We start from the raw sequence: 12213 nt of genomic DNA on the forward strand, positions 1-12213 counted from the left end.
TTGGTGTAGGTTCGTCTATACCATCAAGGTTGAGTCCGTCATTTTGGGGATAGCTCGAAGGTCTTTTTGCAATTTTAGAATAAACAGGGAACAATGCAGATCTTATCATCATTCTGAAACAGTCATCGCCTTTATTTTTTACATTAATTATGGCTTTTTTCTTTTTATAATATGGGGGTAAATCAATATAAGATCCACCTTTGAAAGGCATATAATGTGCTATATCTAGATATAAACTATCGATTTTATCCACACCCCAACCTCTATTAGTCCAGCGTTCTAAAGTTTCCTGTATCCTCTGAATTGATGTATCTAATGATGTCCTTATAGTATCGGATTCGGTTATAACTTTTTGATTGCTTCGGAAATAAGGTTAGGTATATTCAGTGCTATCGTCTGCGTTACTTTTACTCAATGACATTTTAACCATCAGCTGGTATTTTATACTATTTAAATCATCTAACTCCTCGTTAATTTCGCTTGATACGATGGGCTTAACGTCATTAACATCCATGTTGGAATTAATATCCATCTTCCAACCTCTTAGATATTTACCAACGCCGGCTGTGGGAACATATTTTAACTCATTATTATCAACAACAGTGGGTTTATCAACATCAACTGATTTATTATTATCTAGTAAATCAATCAATTCAGCTTTTCTCATTCGAGAATAACCTCTCAGCCCATTTTTTTACGCTTGAGCTTTGAGTTCTCTGACAGTCTGGGGTTTGTTGTATTCCAAACCGAGTAAATCAATCAATTCAGCTTTTCTCATTCGAGAATATCCATGTAGACCACGTTGCTTTACCAAAGCTTTCAGCTCTCTGACAACATAAGTCATTGTGATATATAACTACATGTGAACTTATCTCTAATTGGTTTGAATTCTGCCCAATGTATTCATCTTATTTCAGTAAGCCCTTTTCCTCTCATAAATAATTTGAAACCATTTCTTGTCAGCACCGTGTTTCTTACATAAACAGTAACTACCTTTGACCCCAATCCCACATACAGAACATAGGTAATTAATCTGCCCTTTGCTAATTGCAATGGAATGGATTCCACAAAAATCCCCCATACAGCTCTTTCCACAAATTTACATCTTGATGTGCCCCTCGCCATTGTGACAAATATACACTTCTAGTATCATTTGTCTAAATACGTGTCATCAGCCGAGTCCTGCCCAGCCTAACATAAGCAGTCAGTCAGTCATCGCGACATAGCTGAGTAGTCAGGGTTATTAATGGCTGATACGCAATAGATCATAGTTTATGTGTAGTTATTGTATAACTGAAAATTGCAATGACTGATAACCCAAACATTATAAATGCTACCTCGCGGTCTTTCTGAGTCTCTGACTTATTGTTGGCCTCGGTATTGGGTCAAGTTTCTTTCCATAAACAAGGAAGTATTCTTGCATGGCAGATTCAACATCCATAAACGTTTGAATTAAATGCCCCTCTTTATGCAGTTCATCATTAATAAAATCTAATCTTAACAGCCTATTTTGGGCCCATTCTGACTGGGCTGTTTCGAGTTGTTCCAATACTTTATTATGTCGTTTACGCTCCTCTTCAACTTCTTTAGAATTTGATTCCCTCAGAGTAGAAAATAAATAATTACTCCCCGAAAAAGCTAGAACATTTACAATAGCTCCATCGACCATCATCACAATTGTTGCCATGTTCAATAATAAAAAATATTCAAATGTTTAATTACTTCATTATGTCTTCTGGGATAAGCTCTTGTTTGATTAGCATATCTTTTGTTGCCATTGCCAATCCAATATCAAGAACCACCATGCTGATATCATAACCATTAAAATCTAGCTTGGGTGGTGTGGCTTTAGTAATCATTTTAGCTATACAGGCATAGCCAATGGCCAAGCCGCTGACCACCGCTGAATGATACGTTGCGTTTACCAACATTTTACCGTCTGTAACTGGAGTAGTCATTGCTTTTATAACACTATATGAGGGCTTAACTCTAATTGAACTTGTTGTGATTGTGAAATCGGGGGTGACGTTTTCTCTTCTCCGGTCTTAAAAAGTAACCATACCACCGCTATAGCAACAACCTCTAGTGTATAGGGAGCCCAAGTTTTAATCGGACGACTATGTTCAATATTTGAATTGTGTATTATAGTATGGAAGTTAATTTAAGGTACCGACGTTTACTACAATATCTGAAAAACTATTGGACCTACTCCAGTCAAAGTTGGTATGAGATTATTAAACAGTTTTACATAACTGGATATTACATTTAAAGACAATCGGTGCATGAATAAAAAATCTGTCTATTTCTCTATCACTATATTTCATCAACAACCAGACCTGTTCGTAACAGGTGGAACGAGCATTCATTGTAACAGCCATCTGCATAATGCTACCCCTGCGTCACAGGGCCATATGACACAGTTGAACCAATCAACTTAACTCGAAAGGTTGCACAGGAATCACGCACACACGAATTCCACTGTTAGCATTAGCTTTCATGATATCTCAGCGCAAGCATCTTTCCGCTGATGCGAAAGGTTTCGTTGTTAAAATATTTGAATACTTTAAGGCTGAAAGTGAACAACGTTCGCCCTTCTTTGACATTTCAAAGTACATGATTATCAATTATTTGCGCACTATTAAAAAGAAGAAGAAGACTATGAGCCTGTCTGTTTGGATGAAACCTGGGTTAACGCCTGCCACACAGCGGCTTACCAATAGTCTCACCCAGATACCCTGGTAAAGGGGAGCACTTAATTGTCCTCCGTGCAGGCTCCCACAGAGGTTTCCTCCCTGGGTGTGATCTAGTGTTCAGATCCAGATCTACAGATGGCAGAGACTACTATACCGAGATGAATAGTCAGGTTTTCACTGCGTATGTTGAGGAGCAGCTCCTCTTAGCATTGCCTGATAAATCCTTAGTGGTTATAGACAATGCTCCCTATCACAGTTTTCGAGATCCTATTAACCATTGTCCAACCTCAAATTCCACCAAAGGTGAGATATGTCAGTGGTTGGACAACAACCGCCAACGAAAGCCAAAAAAACTGACTACTACCAACTGGTTCTTCAGAACAAACCCCCGCCCACTTATTTGATTGACAACATGTTGAGAGAACACAGTCACGTAGTGCTTAGACTTCCTCCTTACCATTGTGACTTGAATCCCATCGAACTAATCTGGGGTGATTTGAAAAATATGGTCGCATGGCAAAATAAGACCTTCAAGCTTGCTGACGTCAAGCAGATTGTCTTGAAAGTGATTGGAGAAATTACAGATGTACGTTGGGCAAACTGTGTCCAACATGTTATCAAAGTTGAGGAAGAGTATTGGAAACAAGACTGTATCCGACCAGATACTGTCCAGCCTGCTGTTCATTTAGGTGACAGCACAGACTCCGAATCTGACGACGAGGGCATTTCGTTGGACCAAGAATAGTGCAATACATATACCGCTGTTTTTCACTATGACATGTAATAGCCCGAATTACAACGGATATGAATTCTTACATATTCGTACATATTCTTAATCATTTCTTAAGAATGTTAAATATATCTTATTTGATTCCCAAACATTCTTGTAGTTCGTGGGATTCGTGAGAAAAAATTTGTTTATCAAAGAATTTCTAGGAATCGTCTACGAATTTCAGGTTCATGCTTTGTAGTACATGTCGTAATCGGATCTTGTCCACTTTGTGCAATTCTTGGCTCAAGTCTTTCACCCGAAACAGCCCCGAAAGTCTTGAATCATCTACGAAAATATTACAATATTTTCTTCGAGACCATAAAGCAATGATTTGTCTAAATGAATAATTACGTTTGATATATTACACCTAATAACGACCTGTGCACTCTGGCCTCCTTTGCAGTCTTCGGATCGCTTGTTGTCGCTTATTTCCTGATAATCTTGGCATGGCTGATGAATCGAAATAACGAAAGCCAGCTTTACAGTTTTGGGTGTCTTTTATACCCATACCATCCACGATATGCACGTGCATCATGTTTTTGACAAGACCCTTCCACAACTGAGTCCCATTGCACTTTTGGGCAAAGCACTCCATTTTAAACTCAGTTGTTAAATGAACTTTAAGGCAACAAAAAGAAGCAGTAGAACGATAAATGAGTTTATTGACCAAAGAACATGTAACTGCCAGTGTCTGTTAAGTTTTATCAGTATTTTCGGAAGTGACGTTTCTTTTGCCTTTCAGTGTATTAGCATTATTTCATCCATCAGTTGTGTCACAGGTCCCCCACTGTACACAACCCTCCACACCTACCAAGTTCGGTTTGCTCACCAGCTTAAACTGCATGGTTGTCAATCACACAGGCCCCTGGGACTGGCAAATATGAACTTGGAAATGGAGATGCTAGACCAGCCCAGTTCTCAAAAGTGTCAGCCCAACCCAAATGAAGGGAATCCCTTCACTCTGGTCACCAGAAAAACTGCAAAAACAAAGGCCAACATGACTTATAGTCAAGCCACGCTAAATGTCGCTGACCGTTTTCAGGACAGATTCACGTTCTCAGGAACTAAAAACAAAGAAAATATCGATTATAGTGCCCTATGGGCTCAAGGCATGCTTAAACGCAAACAGCCTCAATCTAGCCCACCCAAAGCTAAAATAGTACAGAAAAGACAAAGAATGGTCTCATCAGAATCAAAGACACTACAAAATAGAAGACCACAAACCAAATGGGGAAAAAGTAGTCTTTAGCGCTGACTTCCCCCAAGATCTTAATAATATCCTAACAGCTCAAGATATTGCCAAAGAGCTAAAGCACAAAAATATTATTAGAATAATAAGTGTGGAAGAGGGTATGTCGGGGACAACCTCACAGAGTCAGTTGACATGTCCAAAAGCATAAACAGGATCAAACTAAAATGGGGAACCTCAAAGTGGCTTAGCAATGTCATGCGCTGTACATCTGGACAAGAAAATTTATGACAACAAGCTTTATCAAATTGTCTGTCAAGCCCAAAAGAAAGTAACTCAACCCACAATCCTGTCGGTGTTCGGGATCAAATCAATGGGCACAACCAACACTTGAGTAGTAATACTCACATTACTAGGCCAGTCAGTCCCCGACCACCTTAATCTAGGTGGTAAGGACATAGAAACTATGCCATACAGGAAAATGCCAACCCAATGCACAAACTGTATGCTCTATGGACATACAAAACATCATGCAACCAGCCACCCAAGTGCAAAAACTGCTCCCGACTGCAACACATGGTGTACAAACTGAAAGAAAGAGGGTCATTCATCCTTGGCGCCGAAATGTCCTTACCGCTTGCTCATCAACAAACGCATAAATAAAATACCTACTCAGCAATCTGAATCCAAATCTATTCAACTCACTTAGGTCGAAAAAACCCAAGCGACTACTGATCACTCCACTGAGCAAACAATCGAATCAGTGAGCACTGATCCGCCTGCTCACGGGGACAAAGCCACTGCAAACCGCAAGGGGAAAAAGACTCAAGCTCTCCAATCAAACCCCATGCCTTCTAATTCTCAAACTGAGGCACACAGCAAACGAATCAGTCAGGCAAAGAAAACACCAGCTCATGGTAAACAAAAGGCTCAGAACACAAACAAAGTTGTAGAGTTCATTGCAACGGCATTGATCCAAATTACAAGAAGAAAAACTGGCTTCCAAAATAATGAAATACAAAGGAACAAAGAAACAGTTCCTAAATAGGGTATGCCCTAAAACTCAATAAGCGCTCATCTATAAACAATCATGGACTTGCTTTTACTACAGTGGAAGGCAAATGGCCTTAACCCTCTGCGTTTTGTGTAGGGACATATATGTCCAAATGGCAACCAGAGGGTTAAGAGCCAAGGCAATGAACTGAATGTCCTCTTCAAAAAACAGGTGATGAAGACTCATGTCATTCTAATACAGGAGACTAAACTCAGTGAAAAAGCCAAATTCACACTACCTGGGTACACCCAATATAGAAAAGACAGAAAAAGACTTATGCCTGGCAACAAGGGAGGAGGACTAATCACCCTTGTCCACGACAGTTGTACCTCCAAAAATATCGAATCAAACATAGGAAACCTTGAAACCCAAGTTATCTCCCTAAAACTGGCAAATGGCAATGAATTACGCATAGCTAACATACATCACAGGGTTACCCATGAAACGAACATGGAAGGGCTAACAAGCAAGACTAGCTCAAATAGTAGGCCAAAATGGGATAATCCTTGGTGACTTTAATGCCCACAGCCCTCTTTAGGAAGACAGGAATGATTCATGCAAATACGGCAAAATGGCAGAAAAATGGGTTGAGGACGACAATCTCATAACTTTGAACAACGGCAGTCACACGTTATGACCAAGACCACAACACATGGAGTTCAATTGATCTCACAATTGAAACCAACAACCTCGCCACACATTGCCAATGGCAAGTCCATGATGACACTTGGGGAAGCGATCACCTTCCTATACTCACCTACATACGTAGCCAACCACAATAAGAGGAACAGCCCAATCCTCAGCCCACATGGGACTATGCAAAGGCTGATTGGCCTAAATTCAGGAAGGAATGTATATCATTCAAGTCCTCAGAAATTGCCTTGGATAATCCTGATCTTTTTTGCCCAAATCTCACCTCAGCAATTATTGCTGCAGCTGAAAAATCAATTCCAAAAAAAGACCACAAAACTGGCAAAATTCTACCATGGTGGAACAAGGAAATAGCAAAAGCTAGGAGAGTGAGAAAGAAAACCCTAAATAGGTCAAAAAGGGATAAATCAGCCTTCGCCCAAGTCCGAGCAGCCAGGACAAAAGTAAGACAGCTCATAGATGATTCTAAAAATGAGTCATGGCAGACCTTCTGCAAATCTCTAAATGAGAAAACAAATGCTAAAACAGTCTGGAGCAAAATACACGCAAGGGGTAAGCGTAAACCCACAAAAATTACCAAGTTAGCCAACGCCCATACAGTCAAAGAAAAGGCCAACATTCTAGCCGAACACTTCTCATCTGTCAGCAGCAACACAATTTGCAGCAAAGAATTCAAACAGGAAAAAATGCTTATGCTTAAGATATCAAAGCAGCCACAAAGCAAGCAACAATTACCATTTACTGTAACAGAGTTTGATGATGCGATACAACATAGTAAAGGCACAGCACCTGGTCTTGACACAACCAGTTACGAGATATTGAAAAACCTACCTGATCCAACCAAAAGCTTACTCACTGAGTTGTATAACACGATATTGTCCAAAGGAGAAGACCCAAAAGCATGGAAACATGCTTCAGTTATCCCGCTTCTAAAGCAAGGAAAAGACGAAGCCCTACCAAATTCTTATCGACCGATCTCACTCACCTCAAACATGTGCAAAGCTATGGAAGCCATGGTTACGAAAAGGCTCATGCATCGCCTTGAAACTGGCAACCACATCAAACCTGACCAAAGTGGCTTCAGGAAGGGACACTCGTGTCTAGATCATATTCTAAGACTGGAAAATGAAATAAAAAAAGGCACAATTAAACAGACAATACCTAGCCACACTATTTCTTGACTTCAGCAAAGCCTTCAACATGGTATGGCATTATGGACTCCCCACTAAACTAGCACAAAATGGAGTAGAAGGGAACATGGCAAACTTCATAGACAGCTTCCTGCAAGACAGGTCGCTATCAGTTAAAATAGGGAACATTCAATCTGATCCAATGGCACTGGACAATGGCACGCCACAAGTGAAAAAACTGTTGGAGTTCTATTCAAACACCGAGGGAAAGATGCTATGATAACCCGTGTCTACATAAAAGGCAAACCAATCAAATTAAAAAAATCCGCAATGTTTCTTGGGGTGATCCTTGATCGACACCTCACTTGGCGCAAACATATAAAATACCCAGGTATGTGGAAAACAGATGTCAAAAGGGCCTGAACGTAGTATTATGGTATGTTTTTGGTTCTGTTCGGTTGAACAAAACCTTCCAAATGGCAAGCTGGTTTTCTTGGGGGAATTAGTCAGCAAAGAGCCGGAGTCACAGGAGACTAATCACAATTTTATTTACAAGAACAATTAACAAATTACAATATCTTAGAATATAGCTGAGGGTGCCACAGAGAGTCGGTACAACCCTCTGGGCTGTGGGAGAGAGATCTGCTTGGTAAGAGCGACAAACCCCTTCTGACTACTTACTTACTTTGGAGATTTAACGTGCGCTTTCCGACTGATGCGTACTTCGCACACGGGCCAGGCCAGGCCATTTAATGTGTTTCCGAAAGGAGTGAAAGTGGTCTATTCAACCCAAGTGGGGGCTTTAGGGGTTGCTTATATAGAATTTGGGAATTTTGAGATTTGGAATAGATGCCGATGGGGTTGGGGGGGGGAGAACTAAGGGAGCTGGGTATGGTGGATGTTTGTTTGTTTATGTGATTTTGATAGATTATTGTGTTTTTAGATGCGTTTTATTAGTTCCGTTTTTATTAAGAATACGCCTAAGGCCTTGAAGTTTTCTAGTTTATTTTGTGGGTTTAATATTGCTTCTAGAGTTAGAGCCTTGTTTAGATTGAGGGTGGTTTGTAATGCGGTTCGATGTGTTAGGTAGTGTGTGCAGTGGATGAGTGTGTGTTCTGGGGTTTCTAGTTGTTTGCAGTGTGGGCAGTTACCTGTAGTGTGTTTTTTAAATTTTTTGAGGTGGTTATTTAGGTTGGTGTGTCCTGTTTGGAGTTTAGTGATTACTCTGTTGATTTTTTTGGATGGATGGAGAATTTTTGGTTTGGTTAGTGGTTTGCTGAGCACTTTTTTGATTTGGCTATTTGAGTTTAGATATAGGTTATGCAATTTTTGTGTGATTTTTTGCTTGTTTACACTTTTAATTTCTGATTTAAGTTTAACCTTATTTCTGGGATTTTAAGGGATAGTTTAGCTGCTTTATCGGCGTTTTCATTACCGTATATTCCTACGTGGGCGTGTATCAAAAAGAAGGTTATTTGTTTGCCTGCCTTAGTTAGGTCGTTGGAGCTTTTAAGTATTTGATTTATTAATTTAGGTCTGTTTTTGGTATTTTTGTTTTGGAGGGCTTGCAGTCCACTTCGGGAGTCGGTAAGTATTAGGATTTTTTTTGTGGTTTTTTTATTCTTGATTATGGAGGGCTGAGGCCATGCCCATTAGTTCTGCCGTGAATATTGATTGGTTGTTTGGGAGTCGGAAGGATTGTGTGGTTTTAGTTGGTTGTGTGGTATGGACTCGGAAACCTGTGTGTTTGGAGGTCGGATCTGAAGATCCATCCGTGTAAATGTGACACCAATTTGGCCAATTTTCATGTATGTATGCTAGTGTGGTGGTTTTAGCTATATTTGGGTCGGTTTTTTATATTTATTTGGCTAGCTAGTGTTGTGTCTATTTTGGGTATTTTAAGTTTAGGGGTGAAGATATTTGATTGTTTGCAGTTTTGTTTAAGATTTTTAATTTGGTGTTCATTTAGGTAGTTTGTTATTCTTTGGGATATTCATCGAAAATAAGTCCTAAGAATTTGGTTTGTTTTTGAAATTTGATTGTTTGGTTGATTAGCTGGAGGATTGGGGAGGCGGGTTTCATGTTTTATGTTTGAATACTATTCCTGTTGTTTTTTCTGAGTTAAGGGAGAAGCCCCATTTGTCAGCCCATTGTTGTATTTTTGGAGTAAATTTTGGGCCATTTTCATGCTTTTAGTGCGGATCCAGGGGGCTCCATCATCCGCGAATTTTGATGTGTTTACTTTAGGGGATAGGCCCTCGAATAGATCGTTTATCATTATATTGAAGAGGGTGGGGCTGAGGATACTGCCCTGGGGAGTGCCATTTTCTAGGGGACATTGGTCCGATAGAGTTTGGTCTATACCCACGGTTATTTTACTATTGTTTAGGAAGTCCTGGATGTAGTTTATTATCTGACCTTTGAGTCCTATTTTTTTAAGTTTTTGTATTAGCCCGTCGTGCCATACCATGTCGAAAGCTTAAGAGAAGTCTAAGAAGATGCCTGTGGTATATTGTTTATTTAGTTGTCCTGTCTTAATATCTTGCTCTAGTCGGGCGAGGTTATCTAGGGTTGAGCGGCCAGGAGTGAAACCGCTTTGATCTAGGTTTATGTATTGTATTAGGGCTAATCCTTAATGCACTATAGACGAGCTTGTATGGGGGCTAATCCTTAATGAGTCTAAATTGAAGTAATTGCTGAATGTTATTCTAATATAGGTGATGACAGATTTACTTAAATAAAATAGTTCAAGGTAATCTATAAGCCTATGTAGACATATCTTTTGTCTGGGAGATGGGATCTTGATACCTTAGGCTAGCATTTATCTAAAAGCTTCAAATCTATTGAACTATGTAGACATAACTCTTGTTTTATTGAATAGTATGTCTAGGAGATGCACTCCCATCTAAAAAGCTATAACTGAAACTACTGATATTTTATATATGCATTTTACCTGATGATAAGTATTACTTGCTAAACTATAATTATATGAAATGATGTATAAATATTACACCATGATAACTCATAAAAGCACTTGATGTGGATCTAATTATTATAGGAAAACTTAGTATAAATGTTATATCATGATAGTATTATGGGCAATTTCAGGCACATCTTGGGGCACAACGAGGGACACTCAGCTGGACCTCTACAAATCTCTTATCAGATAAAAAATTGACTATGGTTGTGAAGTCTTTCACTCAGGATCAAATACTGTCTTGAGCCGCCTAGACAGAATACAATCCAAAGCCCTAATTCAGGCCACAGGCGCAGCAACAGGCACCTCACTAAAAGCACTACAAGTAGAAATGGGAGAACTCCCATTGAAACTAAGAAGAGAGCAGGCAATATTATCGTTCTGGTGACATCAAATCCTTTGGTTAAAAAGATATGGTAAGACAAAAACACTCGAGATGAAACCCTAGCTCGAAAAAATCCCTCACTAAAGCCATCTGGGATATTAGTACGTGAACTCATTCGAAGTCACAATTGTGATGACATTCAGCCTCCAGAAAGTCACTGCAAAGGGTTACACCCTCCCTGGACTATAAAAACTCTCAAAGATGACACTGCTTTGACATCAGAAGTCTCTAAAAAAGAAAACCCAACCCAACTACGATCAGTAGCTATCACTAAAATTCAAACAACCTGGGACAAGCTGGGCCCATATATACACTGATGGATCCAAGAATCATATCAACAACAGTGCTGGTTACGGGATACATATCCACAGCTCCAAACCCCAAGCACATTCGGTTCGCCTGCCTGATTGTCAGTCGGTATTCAGGGCTGAATTGGAGGCAATTTATCATGCACTCAAACTCATAGCGGAACTTCCGGAAGCAAAGGCAGTCGTCCTATCAGACTCGCTAAGTGACTTTAAGCCATCAGTGGCAGAAACTCAAACTCCAGGCCAAATACAGTCAACAATATTCAATACGAATATACAAAACTATCGGACCAAGGGCAACAGGTGGAGCTGTGTTGGATCCCCTCACACATAGATATTCATGGAAATGAAAAAGCAGACTCACTGGCGAAGATAGCTCTAGACAAAGCGAATATACAGCCTATTCCCTTTAGTAAACTAGAGATAAAAAGCAACATCATAGCCTCTATAGCAGAAAGATGGCAAGCCCAATGGGATGCAAGTAAGATCGGCAGATGGCTATACAAAATTCAACCCAAGGTCCAACAAAAGCCAAACTCATACTCAAATGAAAAGAAAATTGAAATTGCCCTCTCATGCCTCAGACTCGGTCACAAAAAGCACTATGACAAGGACTGTTCATCTTGCAATCAGGCTGAAACCATTGCTCACATGTTACTAGAATGTCAAGACCATGCCCCAGCCCGGGCTTGGTTAAAACAAGAATTGCAGTTTGATCCGCTATCTGTCATAGATCTCCTAAAGCCAAGAGATGCAATAGCGAAGACCAAACTAACTCTATTTCTGAGAGATGGACAGCTACTCGAACATATATAAACAGAGCAGCCAAGTACAAAAATGAAATATATCAATATAAGAAAATAGAAATCATATCAATACAAAAACAGAATTTATGTGAATACCAAACTCACAATAGATATGTGTACCCTAGTCACACACCGGAGTGCCAAAGAGGGACAGGTCAACCGAAATTGCTTAGGCAGAAGGCGACCTCTTAAACACTTAATGCAACAACAACATTATTTCATCCCCTCCATCAGTCATGACACGAGGT

The 12213-nt window shown here is 39.8% G+C and overlaps 1 protein-coding gene across 2 annotated transcripts in view; it reads left to right on the forward strand.

Moving 5' to 3' along the window:
- The window catches only part of LOC124118347 (28S ribosomal protein S15, mitochondrial-like), a 122240-nt gene that overhangs the window by 7420 nt on the left and 102607 nt on the right, over window positions 1-12213 (forward strand). The window lies entirely within an intron of this gene.

Source organism: Haliotis rufescens, unplaced genomic scaffold, assembly GCF_023055435.1.
Source record: "Haliotis rufescens isolate VD_foot unplaced genomic scaffold, xgHalRufe1.0.p SCAF_5, whole genome shotgun sequence".
NCBI lineage: Eukaryota > Metazoa > Mollusca > Gastropoda > Lepetellida > Haliotidae > Haliotis > Haliotis rufescens.